The sequence below is a fragment of the Palaemon carinicauda genome, chromosome 22 (genome assembly GCF_036898095.1).
Source record: "Palaemon carinicauda isolate YSFRI2023 chromosome 22, ASM3689809v2, whole genome shotgun sequence".
Classification (NCBI taxonomy): Eukaryota; Metazoa; Arthropoda; class Malacostraca; order Decapoda; family Palaemonidae; genus Palaemon; species Palaemon carinicauda.
Window position 1 is genome coordinate 52,779,088 of NC_090746.1, and position 23,949 is coordinate 52,803,036.

Genomic DNA, 23,949 nt, shown 5'->3' on the forward strand with positions numbered 1-23,949 from the left:
TGTCGACGTCGTACCCCTGGGCATTGTCGAGGCCCTAAGCCTCCTGCGGGGAGAACATGGAGCAATGATGGTCATAATTAAGTAACCTTTCGAATTGGGGTTGAGAGAGAGAGAGAGAGAGAGAGAGAGAGAGAGAGAGAGAGAGAGAGAGAGAGAGAGAGAGAGAGAGAGAGGGGGGTCCCTTTTTAAGATGGAATGAGGGAGTCTAGCTAATATTTGTCACTTCTGAGAGAGAGAGAGAGAGAGAGAGAGAGAGAGAGAGAGAGAGAGAGAGAGAGAGAGAGAGAGAGAGAGAGAGAGAGAGAGAGGGGGGGGTCCCTTTTTAAGATGGAATGAGGGAGTCTAGCTAATATTTGTCACTTCTGAGAGAGAGAGAGAGAGAGAGAGAGAGAGAGAGAGAGAGAGAGAGAGAGAGAGAGAGAGAGAGATACTTTCAATGAGGTTAGTGCTGCTCACATGGACCTATCATCCACTCTACAGTAATGAAATGTTTTGAAACCTTATACTAAGTTCATAACCTAATTTCTTTGAGTTGAATTCCATTTAATTCCCAGGTACCGACTAAGTATTCAGCAAATGATAACCAGTTACATCCAATAATGATACTCACAAATTCTGTGCCGTCGAAACTTTTCTTTTGCTTACCTGAAAGTAAAAAATAAAAGACATTAATTAATTTCTTTATTTAACATTCAATGAATGAGGACAACTCATTCATTAACCAGCATCAAACACAGGATATAAAATTGGCAGCTATAAAAGTAAAATATCTCTTTAAAAATATCTTACGTAAAATAAGATTAAAGTTATGGGCAGAAATTATGTTATTTCATTATTACATATAAAAAAAAACACGGAGATTATTTGATAACTTTACATCCCTTGCAATATCAAAGCTATGGTTGAAAAATGTAACCAATCAGCCATTACTCAATGACAGAAATTCACTTGGAAAAGATTACATCTCTAATACTTTTAATCTCCTGTTAACATTAAATGTAAGAAAAAAATACTACCTATAGTAGATATGAAATACAATGCATTTGTTCCAATTTTGTTAAAATTTTATGCATAAGTAATATGTGAATAAAAATGAGTATTAAAATAAACTCTGATCAATTAACTTGTTATAAATTATATTCAATATAGTACACACTATTTACGTCAGTATTGATCAACACACGATAGAAAAATTGTAAAAAAAAAAAAAAAAAAAAAAAAAAAAAAATCCAAATTTACATTGTAACTAAATAAAAATTTGTATTAGTTTTGGTAAGAACTCTGTATGAAATAAGTACAGTGAAAAAAATAAAAGAAAGCCAGGTATTAACCACCTGTCAATAAATCAAATACGACGTGATTTCCAAAGCACAATCAATAACCAAACATTCACAAACCATCGCTCTGCATTCCATAAATGAAAATAAGATCCTTTTCTGTAGACAAACCAACTTCATATTTCACCTTAATGGCCTATGCAAGCGTAAAAGGCCACGCCTTCAACACCACCTCCGCCCCAACTATTTTTACCAGTTAAGCTAACAAAGTGCACCAACACTTTGCCTAATGGCAAACTAGGCCGCTCCCTCCTTCACCCTCCCCCTCCCCCTCCCAGGAAGCACTCTATACAAGACCTGCCACGAAGATCAATTGGGATTTTGTAAACATCATAAACCATTAGGGATGATTACAAAGGCAAACTTGCATGTGTATAGTCCACATGCAAGCGCCAACGTGTGTGCATGCAAGTCTCTCTCTCTCTCCCTCTGTGTAAATACACACATATTCACATACACACACACACACATATATATATATATATATACAGTATATATATATATATATATATATATATATATATATATATATATATATATATATATATACATATCCATATACTCATACATTTATATATATAAACCGTTTTATATATATATATATATATATATATATATATTTATATACACACATCCATATACTCATATATTTATATATGTAAACCGTTTTATATATATATATATATATATATATATATATATATATATATATATATATAAATTATATTATATATATTCAACTCCAATGCCTTTTAAATACACATCATTTCATGATTATAGATATTTATTACATATTTACACACACACACACACACACACACACACACACACACACATATATATATATATATATATATATATATATATATATACATATATGTGTGTGTGTGGGTGTAAATACACACACACACACACACACACATATATATATATATATATATATATATATATATATATATATATTACCAATGAATAGTTTATCTTAATTGCTTTTATTATAATTTGAATTGAGTTCTAGGGGGCCTTGATCAAGAGATTTGCATCGTCCTAGTTATTTGTTTATAATGAATATTATGAAGGTTTCGAAGAAGTATTTTCAGAAGTTATCTTATTACTGGTAAAAGTGCATGCAGTGTTTACTGTTAAAATAGTCTTTACTAATAGCCGAATCGACTACCAGTGTTCTAGTGTTTACGGGCTGCTCTTATGTGAGTAATAAATTGCTCATTATGTTAACTTATTGGGATGAAATCGTAGGTAGCCAGAATGCCACAAAACAATTATGTACATTATAGTCTTTTTTTCTAACAGATAACTCTATATGGAATTAGTATATGAAATATTAATGAGAACGACAGATAATACATGGAAAGAAGAATAATAAAATGGGAGCTTGGAGATAGTAAATGAAGCAGGGGAAGGAAGAGAAGACGGGTTGACGAGCTAAGAATTTTGCGGGTATAGACTGGCATAGTAAGACAATAAACAGACGCGTGTGGAAAGACATGTATGAGGCCTTTGTCCTGCAAAGGACTAGCAACGGCTGATAATAATGATAAGGTGATACAAATTTATCAATTACTTAATATCATTATTAGTTATAGTATGGGTGTATACATAACAATTCCATGAATGTTAGTACAAATTTTACACCAAATTAGATTTAATCTTTGTCTATGCTATTTCTATATACGGACACAAAAGTTAAATAAATCCCTACATCATTTTCAACAATAAACCAGAGCAACACCTGAAGAGGATATCCCTGTAAAAAAAGAAATAAAAGAACTGGTTTCTCCGTAGGGCCGAAGAGAGAAAACCAGGATGTGTATACGCAAGACGCCTCCTTCCTACGCAAAGATCACTTATAATCTTACAGAAGATTCCAGGCTTTTCAAATATGGCTTTTACATATTAGAAAGTACAGCGAATGCTGGCATCGCTGTAGAGTTTCTACATAGCGATGAGCAGACAGCATAGCCAATGACAGGTGTACCGCTGTGTAACACCATTCAATGGGGAAGATATCAATATCTTTATCAACAATATTAATGACCTTAATTACAATTATTTAATCATTGTACCACAAAGCGAACACGCGTTAACAGACCCCTACTCAAATCAGCACAAGTTACATAATGAAAAATACTGAATTATTCAAACTCACATTAAAAAATTCGATCAACGCAAACTACACTAAAATTTCCATAGAATGCAAGAAAACTATCAAAACTACAGTAAACCTTAAAATACCCGAAAAGTATTGTGGTGGCCTACTGGAAACATGCCTGCCTGGCGATCCCCGGACTGGGGCTCGAATCCCGCTCAAGCTCAATAGTTTCTTATAGTGTGTGCAACCTCGCCATCCTTTTAAGCTAAGGATAGGGTTTAGCAAAGCCTGTATGTCAACCTGCTGAGTCATCACCAGCCATTGCCTCGCCTTCCCTAGTCTTAGCTTGGGTGAAGAGGCGGCTTGGGCGCTGATCATAAGTATATGTAATGGTCAATCTCTAGGACATTATCCTGCTGGTTAAGGTATTGCCACTGCCCCTTGCCTCTGCCCTTCATGAACGGCCTTTAAACCTTTAAGTGCCCTGTTACACAGGGAAAGCCCATATCTTTCCGACCAGGATAAGCAAACTCCCCGCCTACCTCAATAACATTATCGTGAAGTAACCCTGGACAGCGGGAGGTCTGCGGCCTTCCTCCAGTTGGCAGTCAGTGATAAGAAATCTTATTGCCCTTTTAGGCTAAATTACGGTCGGGGCGGCTACGCTTTCGCTACACATTAATAAATCATTGATAACGGATGTTGGTGTACGTTTGTGATCTGTGTATACTATTCTGCCATGAGCGACGAGAGAATTAATGAGGGTAATTTACAAATCGACTGCGTGATCCTTTGAGGAGCAAATCAACTTATTTACTTTATTTGTTACCTGTTATTTAAAGAGTAAATAAGAATTAAGTAAATAAGAATTGGTTCATAAATTTTGAGGATATTTTGTCAACATACAGACGAAACGCTTCACTGCGGTCTTAATTCTATAAGTCTGTATTTAAAGAGCTGATTGATTTTTTCTATAACCTGGCGTCGTAATGATTAAAGTCAGCCGCCAACAGGGACTATTATTTTACAAATTTCTTTATAGGCTTCAACTCGGAAGCTTATAAGACTATCTAAATTACTTGGGGCTCACTACGCTTCCAATTTGGTCTATTTTGTCGTTTTTCAACCACGTGTTTACTATAACTTACGCGGAAATTTCATTGGGCTTTTAATCAAATAAAATGTAGAAAAATTATTCATTATTGAAAGTTTTCTATTCATATAGAAATGCTAATTCAGCATAATAGATATGTCCTTAAATGAAAGAAATAAACTTTTAGGAATGTCACTACCAAATTTTTCTTTTCGAAAAAGATCTTCGGTTAGAAAATTCCAAAAAATATGTTAATAATAAGTTTTCCACTAGAAAAACATGGAGCAAGAACAGGTCACAATTAAACGCTTACCTAGAAAGAAAACCGTTCGAGCAAAATGTAAATCTACAAAAAAAGAATAACTAAAAGTATTGCAGTCATTTTAGAGAATAAAAAAACTCCGATAAATAACAAACAGACGGCAATGAAAATCAATTGTATTGGAAGAGGTGAGGAAGTGACTACCATATATACCATAACCGGTTTGTTGATATTCATCAATCAACAAGAGAAATAAAAGGCAAGCGGCAAAGGTCTCTCCAACTCTCCCATTAACATCAGCATAAAAATATTACGCCGGTAGCCAAAAATACAAGTAAAACAAAATTCAAAGAAAAATAAGTAATTATTGTATTTAACTAACTTAAAGCCCGCATCAAAAAATGCACCTTCTTTTATATAAAATTGTAGTTAAGCCACACTTTACATTACTCTTCCCAACTGACTTCCCAAAATATTCCCTACCATGGTTAGCTAGCTAACTGCCATCACTCTTCCTTCCCCCATCTTTCCCATCAGGTGAAAAAAAAACATGAAAGGTTTTCCCATCTCGGTTCCCAATTCAAAAAAAAAAAATCATATACACACATTTCATGGTATGAATAACAGTTATGATAACAATACCATAGAATTATGCTTATCTTGCTAATCAAATTTTGTTGTTTAGTAAAAAATAAAAATCCTTGAACATGAAAATCAATAAATAAGTGAAATTATATAGAAAAAAATGTTTAAATCAATTGATCAATTGTTAAATAAAAAATCCATGATCAGCTGAAAAATAAACCCCACAAGTAACTCCGGTGCTGAATGTCTATAGAATTCGTAATGACTATAATATACAGTATATTATAAATGAATAATGTAATTCATAGCGTAGATCTACACTTTCCGTATTATTGTTATTAGATCTTGCAGCAGCCATTATATTCATGATCACATTAATATTCGAAACAGCAGTAACAATCGCAGCAAAAGAGGCATGAGTAACAGCAGTAGAAATATTAACAGCAATTAGCAGATATTAGTAACAGCAGAAATGCCAGAGGCATGAGTAACAGCAGTTGAAATAATAACAGTAATTGGCAGATAGTAGAAACCGCAGAAATGCCAGAGGCACGAGTAACAGCAGTAGAAATAGTAACAGCAATTGGTAGATACTAGTAACAGCAGAAATGCCAGAGGCATGAGTAACAGCAGTAGAAATAATAGCAGCAATTGGCAGATACTAGTAATAGCAGAAAAGCCAGAGGCATAACTAACAACGGTAAAATAGTAACAGCAATTGGCAAATACTGGTAACAGCAGAAATGCCAGAGGCATGAGTAACAGCAGTAGAAATAGTAACAGGAAATGGCAGATACTAGTAACAGCAGAAATGCCATAGGTATGAGTAACAGCAGTAGAAATAGTAACAGAAATTGGCAGATACTAGTAACAACAGAAATGCCAGGGGCATGAGTAACAGCAGTAGAAATAGTAACAGCGATTGGCAGATACTAATAACAACAGAAATGCCAGGGGCATGAGTAACAGCAGTAAAAATAGTAAAGCAATTGGCAGATACTAGTAACAACAGAAACGCCAGAGGTATGAGTAACAGCAGTAGAAATAGTAACAGCAATTGGCAGATACTTGTAACAAAAGAAATGCCAGGGGTATGAGTAACAGCAGTAGAAATAGTAACAACAATTGGCAGATACTAGTAACAACAGAAATGCCAGGGGCATGAATAACAGCAGTTGAAATAGTAACAGAAATTGGCAGATACTAGTAACAGAAGAAATGCCAGGGGCATGAGTAACAGCAGTAGAAATAGTAACAGCAATTGACAAATACTAGTAACTGCATAAATACAAGTGGTATGAGTAACTGCAGTAGAAACAGCAACAGCAATTGGCGTATACTAGTAACTTCAGAAATGGCAGAGGTATGAATAGCCGCAGTAGAAATAGTAACGACAATTGGCAGATACTAGTAACAACAGAAATGTCAGGGGCATGAGTAACAGCAATTGACAGATACTAGTAACTGCAGATATATCAGGGGTATGAGTAACAGCAACAGCAGTTGGCATATACTAGTAACAGCAGAAATGCCAGAGGTATGAGTAGCCGCAGTAGAAATAGTAACAGCAATTGGCAGATACCGATAACAACAGAAATGCCAGGGGCAAGAGTAACAGCTATTGACAGATACTGGAACGGCAGAATTATCAGGGGTATGAGTAACAGTAATAGAAACAGTAACAGCAACTGGCAGATACTAGTACCACCAGAAATATCAGGGGTATGAGTAACAGCAGTAGAAACAGTAACAGCAATTGACAGATACTAATAAAAGCAGAAATGCCACAGGCATGAGTAACAGCAGTAGAAATAGTAACAACAATTGATAGATATTAGTAGCAGCAGAAATGGCAGATGCACGAGTAACTGAAGTAAAAATAATAACAGCAATTGACAGACACTAGTAAAAGTAGAAATACCATAGGCCTGATTAACAGCAGAAAAGCCAGAGGCATGAGTAACATCAGTAGAAACAGTAACAGAAATTACCAGATACTAGAAACAGCAGAAAATCCAGAGGCATGAGTGACAGCAGTAGAAGTAGAAACAGCAATTGGCAGATATTAGTAACATCAGAAATGCCAGAGGCACGAGTAACAGCAGTTGAAGTAGTGACAGCAATTAGCAGATATTAGTAATAGCAGATATGACAACAGTAACATCCAGCATCATCATTTATTCTCATAAATTTCGCGTCTTCAGACGGGGCCTGTAGAAAGCCATCAAATAAGGTTCCCATGACTGGAACTGGGATGAAAAGAGAGAAAGAGAAAGAATAAAAAATAAAGACGGAGGAGATTGCACAGACTCACAAATAACACTAATCATCTCGTAAAGTGGCCGACTTCCATTAGCGACTCCACGGTACTTTAATTGATGAACGAGATTAGATTTACAAGCAGTGCGTTCTCATACAGTCTCTCTCTCTCTCTCTCTCTCTCTCTCTCTCTCTCTCTCTCTTGGTTCATTCTATTTTCTTCCCCCATATCAGCTAATAATAATCTCTTTCCGCTCTTTATAAAAAACTCTAAGGAAACAGAAAAAAACAGACTAAAAGATGGTTGGATAGACAGGCTAGCAAACAGAAAAATATATCAAACAATATGGACAATACAAACCATTCCTCTGAATTAATAATACCTTTAATCGGATAGAGTTTTATAAATTAAAAAAATCTTGAAAATGGTAATTCCAAAGTAAACAAATAAGGATCATGAATCTATTTTCATTAACAACGCTATAGCTAATATAAAAAGTCTCTCGTGAGATAGAATGACTTATCTAACAGAAATGGCCATGAATTTTGTTTTATCATCAAATTTCACCGAAGGAATGCTTAGATGGGAGTCACCTTGCTTAAAAAATCCTGAAACTTTCTACGACTACACCCTCCACGTCTTATGCGATGACAGTGGTGGAAGGTTTAGGAAGAAACGCGGAAGTCAAAAGCTTGTCAAGCACAAATTGAATGCACAGATTATGTATGTATGTATGTATGCATATATATATATATATATATATACATATATATATATATATATATACATATATATATATATATATACATATATATATACATATATATATACATATATATATACATATATATATACATATATATATACATATATATATATATATATATATATATATATATATATACTGCATATATATACATATATATACATATAAATATTTATATATATAAATATATATTTATATATATATATATATATATATAAATATATATATATATATATATATATATATAATATATATATATATATGTATATGTGTGTGTGTGCGCGCGCGCGGGCTTGTGTGCATTTGAGTATGACTTGTGTATGTTAATACAACACTTGAAGTGGCTTTATGTTAAATCACTTTATCTATTGGCAGAAAGTCACAAAATCATCCAAATGAAACTTTCGGCGATAATATTGACAAAATATCCTGTCATACTTCAAGAAACTGAACATGCAATTCATTTTCCCACTAGGTCAAATAACTAAATCAAATCTTATACCGATTACTCGAGCAACTGCAATTACCAATTAACCAACATATATTTCTCAAAATTACCAATTAGATTGAAATGAAAAAAGTTCATGAACAAAATTCTAAAGCAATATAAAACGCAATCACACAAAGCAAAGTAGAACTATCCCAGAGACAAAACACAAACAAAACAAATACAATCCTTGCGCGAACAAATACATTCTTTTAAAAGTTTCACTTAAACCTCCCAGCAAGTAATAAAAAAAAAGAAAATAAATAAAAAACCCGGTTCAGCGGAAGAAGGGCACACAAGGATCAACCAAATATGCGAGCGAGTCCCACATAGCAGCATCTGCGGGATGGTCATGCCCCGGGCTGGCGGTTATGCCCAGAGTACTAATGGGCCCCAGTGCGATGCCCAACTTGAGTTGACCCATATACCCAGGAGACTATACACCACTGGCGGTAGCGAGAGTTTCAGTCCGCAACATTTAATTATGTTTTTGGGATTGTCACTTGACTGGTTTACTTTTTACCATCCTTGGATTGGTTTATTCTGTAACCATCCTTTGACTGGTTTAATCACCAACCAATCTCTGACTGGTTGCCATAGCCAAATTCTGCGAAGGGTATGTATTTTCCCCTCGGTTTGTTTGTTTGTTTGGTTGTGAGCAACTTTACACAAAAACTTCAGTGCCGATTTTAACCAAATTTTGGTAGTCATGTTGGGTATGACCCTAGGATGAATCTGTAACATTTTGGATACAGTGCATCAAACTACGAGTGCGCAGCAGTACTTTGAAAATAACCGCAAGGTTATGTAAATGTCATATATGTTGTTAGCTTATTTTTTGTTTGTAAACAATATTGCGCAAAAACTACAAAACCAATTTCAACGAAACTTGAAGCACATGTGGGATATGACTCAAGGACAATTCCATTATATTTTGAAAAAAAAATACATCGAAGTACAAGTACGCAGCGGAATAAAGAGCTAATTAAGTGACCCTCTAGTTTATTCTGTGATCATCCTTTGACTGGTTAATTGTGGGACTCCTTTAACTGGCTTATTCTGCGATCATCCTTTGGCTAGTTTATTCTGCGACCCTCCTTTGACTGACTGGTAATTTGTGCGATCATCATTTGACTGGTTTATTCTGCGACCATAGGCTACTCTTGACAGCTTTATTCTCCAACCCTCCTCTGACTGGTTTATTCTGCGACCATCCTTTGACTGGTTTATTCTTCTATCATATTTGCTTTATACTTTGACCATCTTTTGTCTGGTTATTCTACGACTAAATTTTGACTGGTTTATTCTGCCACTGTCCGTGAATTGCTATATTCTGCGTCCGTCATTGGATTGGTTTATCGATTTCTAAAATGAGTCAGTTAGTTTCCAAATTGAAGGATATTTTCTTATTGACCCCTACTTACTGTAACATTGATTACATACTTGGAATAGCGTAACAGTTTTAAGATGTTTGTATTCACTCATATCCCAATTGTGTATGTACACATGAGATACATCTGCCATCGGTTTATATTTACTTAAATCTGACATAAAATTCCATTATTCTAAAGAAGGATAATTTCTAACCTCTTAATAAAAGCTCTTTGAGCAACTGAGACATTTATGCGCAAAATTTCTAGAAGTTTTACATAGCTTATATATATACTGTATATATATATATATATATATATATATACTGTATATATATATATATATATATATATATATATATATATATATATATATGTGTGTGTGTGTGTGTGTGTGTGTAAGTGTGGCATTTCCTCCTACGCCTACTGACGCAAAAGGCCGCGGTTAGATTTCGCCAGTCGTCTCTATTTGGAGATTTTGAACAAATACTTCGCCATTCATCATCTCCTACTTGAAGCTTCATAGTCCTCAGCCACGTGTGTGTATGTGCGCATAAATTATATATAGAATACAATTAAGTTCATTGACAATATTGCAATATTATGTCAATCACATTTTCATAGATCTCCCTAAAAAATTTACAGTTCAAACACTTACTAGAGATGACAGACATACAAAGAATAACTTGAATCAACACTTAACTTGCCGCAAATCTGAATTGATTCAAATAAAGTGAATAAGTTGAATTGAACTAATAAAAAATGGAAAATATGGTACATAAGGCTAGATGAATATAAAAAAAAATAGCATAGTTATAAAGGACTCAATTATATACAATGTAAATTAAAGTAAATAAATAAAAAAACAATAAATGTATATTACGATAATCTATTTTCTACAAACTAAGAGGCTGCAGTTCATTACATAAAACAGCTTATAAATCAAATAAAATCACTAGTTATTCGCTTCTTGTTACTCCATCACAGCAGGACATGACACGATGTCATTAATCATCTCTTAATTACTATGTCTGCCGAACTGTTGAGCTTCCATAAATGAAATGAAAGAGGCATTGCCATCAATCGACTTCTGAATAATATAATATGTGCTACTGACACTGACTCGCTGATGTCAGTCGTGCAATTTCAGCATTCTTAATGAAGTTCGAGGTGACTTGTAAAACTAAATGTAATTTTACAATGACACACACATAAATATATATATATATATATATATATAGGGGTCGGTGGGGGGTTGTGTATCATATATACATATATATATATATATATATATATATAGAGAGAGAGAGAGAGAGAGAGAGAGAGAGAGAGCTATATATATATATATATATATGTGTGTGTGCGCGCGCGCACGCGCATACGTATGGATGCACTCGAGTACTGTGTATAAACAATATTCATATTGTAAGTGTAAGTCACTTTTATTATTATCTCTCAAGATTTCTTTAAAAAAAATTATTTAGCTCCGCAGGCTTATTTTCTCTTCAGTAATATTATCATCACGTCTACAGAGAGAGAGAGAGAGAGAGAGAGAGAGAGAGAGAGAGAGATCACTGGCACTAAGGCAGACATCTAGGCATCGGGAAATACAGGATTGAACTTGACAGTGACCAAAAAGCCAGTTCCTCTTCCTTCAGGGTAAATATCTCCCGCAGTACGTGAGATAGGACTGGAATATGGCAGGGGTTGAGGAAGGGGATATGGAAAGGGAACTGTGGAGGGGACGAATTAGCGGTTATTATTCCAAACAATTCTTAGTCATATTTCATATGACCCCCCCCCCTCTCTCTCTCTCTCTCTCTCTCTCTCTCTCTCTCTCTCTCTCTTCTGCATAAACAAAAGGTTACGGGCTATGGATGGGTCGGGGAAGCAAAAACATTCGTCTCACTGCTTAAAAGAAAAAAAACAAGCAAAATAAAAAACCGATACCGCCCAAGACTTTCGCCAACTCGAGGGAAAAAAAAACGACAAAATATACGGCAAAATAAATATCTGAGAAGTATTTTATATCATGTTTTGCTCTTTTACTTTTTTTCAAAATAGAAGTGCAATAGAGCTATTAGAAATTTCAAGTTATTTCTTAGCATTTAATTTTTCCATGCCTTTAAAGTACATTGAAATTTGAAAATCTGGAGAGTAACTAGTTGAAATGTTCAACATAAAAAAAATATCAAATGAAATAAAACAGATTCAATTCATCTTATTTGTAAGCATTTGTAGGATTTTGTCCCACAAAACACCATAGCGTTTTTCGATTTATACATTTATATATATATATATATATATATATAAATATAATATATATATATATATAAATGTTTGAGTGGTTGTGTATATATAATTCTCTCTCTCTCTCTCTCTCTCTCTCTCTCTCTCTCTCTGTATATATATATATATATATATATATATATATATATATATATATATATATACAGTATATACACACACACACACCAAGGTCTAGAATAAAAGCCTTGCCTACATAGGTCTACACACCCTAACATATGCCTTACATACAAAGACAGAAAAGCCCAGAAATGACCTTACTATTAAAATACAACCAGTAGACAACATACATCACCGAAATAAAGAAAAGCTTGTTCCCTATCTGCGTAGCATCTTGCCCACGCATAGCAATAGCCCTAATCACACAGGCTGGCTACTTCCTAACTTTCTCTCCCGGATGCCCCACTGGGTATACGGGCTTAGTCAATGTTGCTCTGACCCCCAATCCCCAGCTGCCTTAGTCCCCCGTCCCCGTTCCTCTACATCCCACTAGAGAGAGAGAGAGAGAGAGAGAGAGAGAGAGAGAGAGAGAGCACCATTCCTAAAAAAATTACTTTAAATTAATTCAATTAGTAACGATGAATAACAACCAGGAGGAGAGAGAGAGAGAGAGAGAGAGAGAGAGAGAGAGAGAATGAAACATTCCTGAACACCTTAATTTCTTTTATTCAATTAGTACCGATGAATAGTAAACCAGGTGCCAAAAGGAAATATTGCTTAGATCTTAAAGCCCACTACAACTCAAAGTTAAAGATATGAACGCTAGAAAAAAAAATTTATTTAGAATAATAAGCATTCCCTTCGGAATAATCTAGTCAGCAAAATAGCTGCAATGGTAATCTTAATTTTAATATATATAAAAATACAAGCTAATATTCTTGACCATACCTGGATTTTTATCATTTCTCTTTTCCCATAATCATAAATTTTTCCAGATGCAATATATGCTGGCTCAATATTTCACGGCCTTTAAACTTCAGACCCTCCTGTTATATGTTGTGATGCAAGACCTATAGATTTCAGTAGGCCTTCTTGATTGCTTACTAACATTTTCGTAATATTAGAACGTCTGCATTTTACATTAGACAAATATAAATCCTGTTTCGTGACAGTAACAAAATATCAATGAATAAAAATTACGAGAGTAACAGCTGCTACTACAGTACTACTGTTACTATTACTATAATGATAAGAATGGTAAATTGAGAAATAATGGTAATAATAAATATAAACCAATGACATCATCATATATCATTAAAAAGCTCACCTTTGTCTCATGATAGAAATAAAAAAAAAAAAACTCACAAGTGAACCTCACGAGTAAATGCTATAAAACAGGGAATCTATAAAAAGAGCCACTTCTCTTCTGTTTATGGCAAGAGACGCTATTTCTAGTCTCCTGCTGTTAGCAAACCTTGCATAAATATGCAATCAATGTTTTAAATCCGGACACCCTATTGGTCCACATCTGGTCCATACAGAATGAAAGCGCTCTCGCGGGCGGGCAATGACCTGTATTGAGGGCAACGCGGCTATACGAGTTCCTCTGACCAACCAGGGAGTTTGTCTGCAGATGACCTTATGCCCGGAACGAACACATACGCACAATGGTGGTCTGAAACTCCTCTCTCTCTCTCTCTCTCTCTCTCTCTCTCTCTCTCTGCTGTCTTTTCATATATGTTCAGGCAATTGTAGATTATCAAATTAGCTATCTCCTCCATTTTACTGTCTACGTCAGATTTCTTACCATGAGCTCTCTCTCTCTCTCTCTCTCTCTCTCTCTCTCTCTAAGCAATTGGAGTCTCCTCGGATGAACTAAAAATCTTTAAGACATCCAAAATTCTTGTAACTCACTCTCTCGCTCTCTCTCTCTCTCTCTCCTCTCTCTCTCTCTCTCTCTCTAATCTAGATCCACTTTTCCCGGCCTATTCCATCTCACCTCACCTGCTCTCTCTACCTACCTCTCACATCGGTTATTCACAATTCCCATACAGTTGTCACATGCATGACAGTCCGCGGTTGCCAATGCCTCATTTATTCCCAGCATCATTCACACGTCCAGCACTCCCACTTTCTCTTTCCTAACCCTTTCCTTCCTCCGGGAATTTGTGTCATCGATCAATTTCTTCTTTTCCTTCTTTTTCACTGGGTCGCAGTTTTGTAGGTGAACCTTGAAGACTTGGTATTTGCTTTTATAAAAATAGTTTATAAGATATACTTTTTTTTTCTTTTTTTAAACAAGGGTTTTTTTTATTACTGATTGGGGAGATGAGTATAATATTACCTTTTAAATTTCCAGATATCTATTTTCCCCACTAACAATATCATAAGCATTTTTATTTATAATTAGTGTTGCTAATGAAGAAGCATAAAAAAAATAGATGTAATGATGTAAAAGAAATAACTTTTATGGTGTCAATATGAATACAGAAAGACTATAATAAATATCATCAACATTCATTATAATCAATAGTTGCACTATTGCTTACATTCTCACCATCATCGCTATCATTCCATGGTTGTAAATAAAAACACACCATAAATAAGGTCAAAATCATTAAAAGTAAACAGAAATGACAATCGAATTCAATCAGCCAAGCCGTCGCTAACAGTTTACACGATATCTAATTTCCAAACAGGCCAGGTCCATTACGTGTTCTAATCTCGGTAGTACACGAAACCCAACGCCGCCCGAAGGGGAAGAGTAAACATGGTTGTTACCTGGCTGGAATTCATTATCAACTGGTGTATGGAGACAGAGAAACTGGAATTCATTACCAACTGGTGTATGGAGACAGGGAAACTGGAATTCATTGCCAAATGGTGCGTGGAGACAGATAAACTGGAATTCATTACCAACTGGTGTATGGAGACAGGGAAACTGGAATTCATTACCAACTGGTGTATGGAGACAGGGAAACTGGAATTCATTACCAACTGGTGTATGGAGACAGGGAAACTGGAATTCATTACCAACTGGTGTATGGACACAGGGAAACTGGAATTCATTGCCAAATGGTGCGTGGAGACAGGGAAACTGGAATTCATTACCAACTGGTGTATGGAGACAGATAAACTAGAATTCATTACCAACTGGTGTATAGAGACAGAAATCTGGAGTTCATTACCAACCAGTGTATGGAGAAAGAGAAACTGGAGTTCATTACCGACAGTGTATGGAGACAGATAAACTGGAATTCATTACCAACTGGTGTATAGAGACAGAAAGCTGGAGTTCATTACCAACCGGTGTACGGAGAAAGAGAAACTGGAATTCATTACCAACTGGTATGTGGAGACAGGGAAACTGGAATTCATTACCAACTGGTGTATGGAGACAGGGAAACTGGAATTCATTACCAACTGGTGTATGGAGACAGAGAAACTGGAATCCATGACCAACTAGTGTATGGAGACAGAGAAACTGGAATTCATTACCAATTGGTGTATGGAGACAGGGAAACTGGAATCCATGACCAACTAGTGTATGGAGACAGAGAAACTGGAATTCATTACCAACTGGTGTATGGTGACAGAGAAACTGGAATTCATTACTAACTGATGTATGGAGACAGAGAAAATGGAATTCATTACCAATTGGTGTATGGAGACAAGGAAACTGGAATTCATTACCAACTGGTGTATAGAGACTGAAAGCTGAAATTCATTACCAACTGGTATATGGAGACAGGGAAACTGGAATTCATTACCAACTGGTGTATAGAGACTGAAAGCTGGAGTTCATTACCAACTGGTGTATGGAGACAAAGAAACTGAAATTCATTACCAACTGGTGTACGGAGACAGGGAAACTGGAATTCATTAGCAACTGGTGTATGGAGACAGAGAAACAGGAATTCATTACTAGGTGGTGTATGGAGACAGAGAAACTGGAATTCATTACCAATTGGTGTATGGAGACAGATAAACTGGAATGCATTACCTACAGGTGTATGGAGACAGATAAACTGGAATTCATAATCAACTGGTGTATGGAGACAGAGAAACTGGAAGTCATTACTAAATGGTGATGGAGATAGAGAAACTGGAATTCATTAACAATTGGTGTATGGAGAGAGAAAATGGAATGCATTATCAACTGGTGTATGGAGACAGAGAAACTGTAATTCATTACCAACTGGTTTATGAAGATAGAGAATCTGCAATTCAATACCAACTGGTGTAGGGAGGCAGAGAAACTGGAATTCATTACCAACTGGTGTAGATAGACTGAAAAGATAGCGGTGGGACTATTTGATAGAATACTAACACTTTATAAAGGGGAGGGATTTCAGCATCAAAAGGATTGCGTCCTATAAGCTTACTTGATATACTAGGCATTAAAGGCATACTGAAACATCATTATTATTATAATTGTTGTCATTATCATTATTAAAATAAGGATATTTACCAGCCCAATGAATCAAGCTCGAGTTTTACATAGCGGACGCGAATAAATTCGGGAGAGATAAAATATAAATTTAATGAATAAAACAAATAGTTATATATTAAATATAAGATAAGAAAGTGAATCAAGGGATAAAAACCTGTGATAAATAGTAATTTGAATGTTATCTACAAAACCTCTGCTTCTTGAAATTACACAGAAACTGTACATACGTACATACATACATACGTACATACATACATACATACATACATATATACATATATATATATATATATATATATGTGTGTGTATATATATATATATATATATACACATGTGTGTGTGTGCGTGCGTGTATGTGTTTCTTTTAAATTTTTTCAATGGCAAAAATATGTCGTTTGTTACACTCATTGTTGTTATTATGAACACATATATGGGACTCAGCGATAAGATGGGTGGAGTACATGAACATGAATAACCAATACAATCGATACATAGGAATACATAAAGAATCCGCTAATCAACTTCTACACGAAAGTAACAAATATATTGGAATCGACATTTATTTTCCTGTAATGAACGAAGAAGGAAGATTTCTTTAAGAAAGATGTATGTTACTTCTGCATGAAATATAATAAAGGGGTAAAAATACACCATCATTAATAAAAAATATTTCACTTAAAAGAGTGTTCATCACGTCAAAAATTAAACACGGCATCATACCGAAGTAAATATATGTAAATAAATACACTCTTAGACGAGGCACATTTCGTCCAACAGGTCTGGTGTGTGTCTCTTCGGTTGGCGAAATCTTTCTTGTACAAGAGGCAATATATATTTACATATATATTACAGCGAAATTTTTCATGCACTTCGTAATCATTAAAACGTTGCTCTTTGCCACTACAGCCATTACAGCATACTTTCTAATGAGCATGCGTGCCTCCCCTAATTCAAAGGAGAAAAAGAAGTATAAGAAATACTAATTAAGAAAAAGGAAAGGAACATAAACCTATTATTTATTGAATATGTTTTCTATAATGGCTATAATTTCTTTCAGAAAATATGTTAAGTATAAGAAACTTACACGAGGGAACCCCGACCTTCTAGCCTGTCCAACTCCTTGGGATAATTACAGTGACCGTCCTAATGGCAAAAGACGGAGTCAATTTTTCTCCTCCTCCTCCTCTTTCTCCAGCTTCTTCTTCTTTCGTCCCCTGTCCTAGCACGAGGAACGATTTCTCTCAGCATTACCTTTTTTTTCGTTTTTTTTTTTTTTTTTTTGGGGGGGGACTCTTGTCCTGGACCGAGTGATGAGCGTTGTTGTAATTACAGAGCGAGAGGGGCATGTCCCTTGGATACGCCCTAGGAGGTACGTTTAAGTGAGAATAACCCTAAGAGAAAAAGCGACCCCCCTTCCCCCCGATTCCCGGTGTCTCCGAAGGCCATAGGTGAGCAAAGACCAAAAATGCGTTATTGTTTAGAGAGAATCGTAATTAATCTACAAATAAAGATGAAGAAAGAATATAAAAGATATATACATTTAATAATTTTAAATTTTCTAATAATAATAATTTTAGTAAGTAAACCGAAGCAATGAGTAGATTAAAAGGCAAATTAACAATATAAAATAATATACGTAAACCTGGTAATTTATATCTCCCCTACAGAATAAAGACAAAGTGTCTGTCTATATATATATATATATATATATATATATATATATAAATTTATATATATATAAATATATATATATATATATACATACATATATATATATATATATATATGCGTGTGTGGATATCTAAATATTTAGCAGTCATTTTGACGCGTCGCGTAAACTAGTATTTTGATAAAAACCTACGTACTTACAAATGTTTTTTGCTTGCGCGTGTATAAATCGAACCCCAGGATGAACCTTCTTTCAGAGCCCATGGATAACCTCTCTCCCCACTGGCGTCTAAGTAATCCAGTTGCATGACAGTACTGTTACTGCTTGCTCTAAGAGCACAAGTCATGCTGGCACATGACCAGCTAAATAAAAGATCTTTCCTCTCATATGGGATGGCTGGTTACATCCTTGAGGTATGGAATTGACGTCTCTAATCTGTTTTAAACAGTATTTTCTTTAATACGGTGAGTGGCTGGGAGTGTGAGAAAACTAAATAAAAGCTAAACAAATCTTAAAATACAATAAGGTTAATTAGCACATGACAATTTCATGACCATTTCTCATAAAAATGAGAAATTAATATCAGGAAATATCTATCAATACTGAGCTTTGCAGGTTTCACTATGACAGTAACGATGACTTCCATGGTAGTCGGTTAAAAAATTAAGACGAATATCTTTAAAAAAGCCAGCAGTAAATTAATTTTTTGAATGCTATTATCAAATAAGTCAAATAAACCAACAAAATTCCACACAAATATATTTTAGAAAAACATAAAATAAACATTATGGTATAAAATATTGCAATACTCCTATTGAGAATATATGACACATGGTTGTGTAAGCCCTTCCTTTTGAAGTGATTGCTTGATTCTTGTTCAGTAGAACATAAGGTCATATGTGCGATACCTTTTCCTAAATATCCACAATCATATCGCCCAGAGTAGGTTCAAATACTACCCAAACCACATGATCTACGTAAACACAAAACCTACATAACTCCTATCCTACCCACTCCAACTAACGCACTAAAACGAGAGATATAGCCGTTTTTCCGAAATCACTTACTGCTAACAGAACGCATCATTCCAGACGTCTTCCTGGAGGATATGAGTTGATGAATGAGCATCGTTTCCAGAGGAAGGACGCCTCGTCTCGCCTTTAGGCTCATTCAAAATCCAGTTCTCCTTCTACCAGACTTTTAGTTGATCTATCATCACTTTCAGTCTCGCTTCTTCTTTAAGCGAGAGAGAGAGAGAGAGAGAGAGAGAGAGAGAGAGAGAGAGAGAGAGAGAGAGAGAGAGAGAGAGAGAGAGAGCATATAATCTTATGGGGTGGAGTTCTTGGTCGGCCCTTCTCCCTCACCCCAGGAGATGTAGATAGTTAACTGCAGCTGGGCGAATTGGTAACGATCTACGGATCTACCATGCAAGAGCCAGGGCGCGTGTCCATGTTATCGGTATCAAAACACAAACCAGCTCCAATAACAGTAAACAACATAGATATTCCATTCAATAACGAAGTTAAAATCCTTGGGCTTTTCATTACAAGAACTGGCATAAGCTGTCATATTAAAGAAAAAATCCAACTGGCAAAACACAAAAAAGAAGCATTAAAACTATTCAACTATTGGATAAAAATATAAGAATAAATCTCTATTAAATCGTGATAAGACCTCTATTTGAATATCCAATAGCACCAGCATGCACAATGGCTCAATCAAAGATGAAAACCCTACAAATATTCCAAAATGGAAACATAAGAAACATTAACGGCCTTAACCAAAACCATAATAACAATAATAATAATGATAACAACAATGATGGCAACAACAACAACAACAATAATCATGAAAACAACGAGACATTCCATAAGATATAAAATCTTGAATCAGTTAATGTCAGGTATCACAGAAGGGCCACACAAGCCTAGGAAAGATTCAGAAGCATTTACCTAGAACTTGCAACAAGTGAAGAAATTACAGACATCCAAAACGAGCACTCTTGGTGGAAAAGGATAGCTCCATTCATTGTTCAGGACGAACCAAATAGAGAGTATTAAAAAACAATAAAAAAAGGTAAATAAACATGAATAAATAAACAAACCAGATAAAAGAAATAATCATGAAACCACAAGTCACTCGGAGGCTGGCAACATAAATCACCTCCTGGTAGTCCAAAACGGCATGATGTTAACACAAAAAAAAAAAAAAATGAATAAAAGCTATTGGGTCTGCCCTAATCTTTTCACCTCCCACTGTACTTCATTTTAACACCTTCCCCTTCAATCCTTCCAAACTCCTAATTTCACCCCCCCCCCCTCCTTCCCACACCTGTCCTATCCCCCTATAATGCAGCTGTGTAGCTGGCCATGGTGGTTGACTGCATCTCCCAAAGTGAAGGAATATTACGGGTATTAAATGCAAAAACACTTGCGGCTAAATAATATATATATATATATATATATATATATATATATATATATATATATATATATATACATATATATATATATACATATATATATATACATATATATATATATATATATATATATATATATATATATATATATATATATATATATATATATATATATATATATATATACAGGTTTGCTTTGCCAATCTTATTTCTACATTAATCTTTCTATTCATGATCTTATTACTTCACAATTCTCACAGGGATTTTTTTTAAATATTTTCTTGTAAAATTTCAAATATAAAACTAGTTTCTTTTTGAGTTCATATATAAATATAAATAAATAATATATATATATATATATATATATATATATATATATATATATATATATATATATATATATATACGTTGTTTGAATTTTGTCATAGGACAACTGGGTCATACAAAGCCATAGATCAGGGGAGAGAGAGAGAGAGAGAGAGAGAGAGAGAGAGAGAGAGAGAGAGAGAGAGAGAGAGAGGGGGGGGGGATACTGTATAGGCTACGTTATACAGTCGGCATCTTAATTTTGAAACGCAAGAAAAACCCAAAATGATTAGTTGACACAAATATATGTAGTAAGACAAAAGACGAAATAGAGTGGAAGCTAACTATGAACGAAAACAGACAGAAATAATAAAAGGACAGCATAGGCAAACCACTTTAAAAATTATCGTGAGAATCCTATTGCCTATTCAAAAAAAAAAAAAAATAGATCTGGTAGCATCGCAGGGTCAGGGTTGAAACCCAGATACCGACAAAGGTTGCATAGCATTTAGTTCTTCAGAAGCGCCATGGAAGCTGATGAAGATGGCCCCAGGATAAAATGCTGTTCCCTGTGCCCCTGAGCAACCACGCTATGCTCACCTCATGAGGTGTGATCTACATATTCTCACGCCCCTTGAGTAACGTCTCTCTCTCTCTCTCTCTCTCCTCTCTCTCTCTCTCTCTCTCTCTCTCTCTCTCTCTCTCCAGGATTATGTCTTATAGTCGTGTTTCTTTCAATAACCAGTTTACACCTTTCCTTTCAGTTAACTTCCCATTTCTACTCTTCTATCTGTATGTACTATAAAAAACAACTTATAACAATATGCTGTATATTTCCGTGTGTAAGCCAGATAGTCTACTACTGGAAATAAATCCCACGTTTGGACTTGCAATTGTCCATCCTGTTGTGTGGTTCTCTGGCCAATACCCCTATTCTAGCAAGAAGAATGAGGTACCTTAGCCCTAGTTTCGAGATGGTGTGAAATAATAACAAATATATATATTATCTTAATTATCCTTATAAATCATGTGTAGTGTATTATCCATAAAAAGCAAAAAATTAAAATGTATCCACAATAGTATACTACAATAAAGACTTATATGTATGGCCAATGTAAAATATCGTAATTGAGAACAGTAAAAACATTATTTTAAGTAGTCAAGTAGGAAGAAATACAGACCACCCTTTAATAGCTTAGGCCTAAAGAAATGTGTGCAAGAAAAGAATTACGACGAAATTAAAAGACACGAAGCATTAATCCTGTTTCTTAAAAATGAGGAAAATTATACGATTAAGCTAAAAAAGCGGAACCGGAATCTATGATACTAATACATAAAGTAGTTTAAACGTTTAAATGCCGCTTATGAATGACAGAGTTATGTGACAGTGACAATACCGTACCTGGCAGAATAATGTTCTAGTAACTGATCATATATACGGTACATAAACCTGCACCCATGCCCTTATCCATCCAAGCTAGGTTTAGGCAATGGCTAGGCAGTCCTATAGGCTCCCCCAAACCCCCACCCTTCTAACTCTGTATTGAGACGGCAGTGTTCTAACCCGGCTTCAACATCGAGAATCCCGATCGATAACAATTGAATGATAAGATATTTAGAGCCTTGTAGCATTAAGAAGAAATTAGGTGTGTACCTGATATTAGGTTGAATGAGGTGGGTTGTAACAGGGATGGAAAAAGACATCAATGTAGGAACTTAATCCAAAAATGCCTGAAAGTGACGTTTGAACATTTCAGAGCTACACATCTATGGGAGGAAGACAAAGGTAACCTCACACAAGAAAGGATTAAATCAGATGGTTCTACCAGTAGTAACTTCTGCCTCGGAAACTAACAGCCTTAATGAAGCCTTAGAAGGATAGCTACAACTTAAAGAACTATGGAAAGAATGGTAGAATTAACACTAAGAGACAGAAAAAACAACACGGATAAGATATTTTAACATGTAAGAAAAAAGAAATGGACATGGGCAGGACATAATAGTAAGAATGACAGATAATAGATGAACATTAAAAATAACAGAATGGGTCTCTAGCGATTGAAAAAAGAAGTATGCAGGGGAAGGAAGAAAAGACGGTGGATTGACGAAGTAAGAAACTTTCGGTATAAATTGGTATAGATTGACCATAAAGAGACGCCAGTGGAGAGACATGTCTAAGATTAATTCTACAGTGGACTAATTACGGCTGATGATGATGATATGACAGATATATTATATATATATATATATATATATATATATATATATATATATATATATATATATATATGTGTGTGTGTGTGTGTGTGTGTGCGTATTGTGCGTATTTGTATGCGTTTATGTGTGAATGTGTGTACACAAGAATGATGCTTGTCTTGAGTTATGTAAACAAAAAACACATTCATTCATGCTCTTGGCAAACCACATGTTGTCAAGTACACCGGTCATCTGAGACGCCAAACTGCACATCATCGAAACACAAGCTGTACTTCCTGCTCTCTCTCTCTCTCTCTCTCTCTCTCTCTCTCTCTCTCTCTCTCTCTCTCTCTCTCTCTCTCTCTCGTGTAGAGACCTGGTCGTGC

General features: G+C 35.1%; 1 protein-coding gene across 1 annotated transcript in view; it reads right to left on the reverse strand.

Moving 5' to 3' along the window:
• Positions 1-23,949, reverse strand: part of LOC137615884 (calponin homology domain-containing protein DDB_G0272472-like) — a 314,596-nt gene that overhangs the window by 188,077 nt on the left and 102,570 nt on the right. The gene's annotated exons all lie outside the window — the stretch shown is intronic.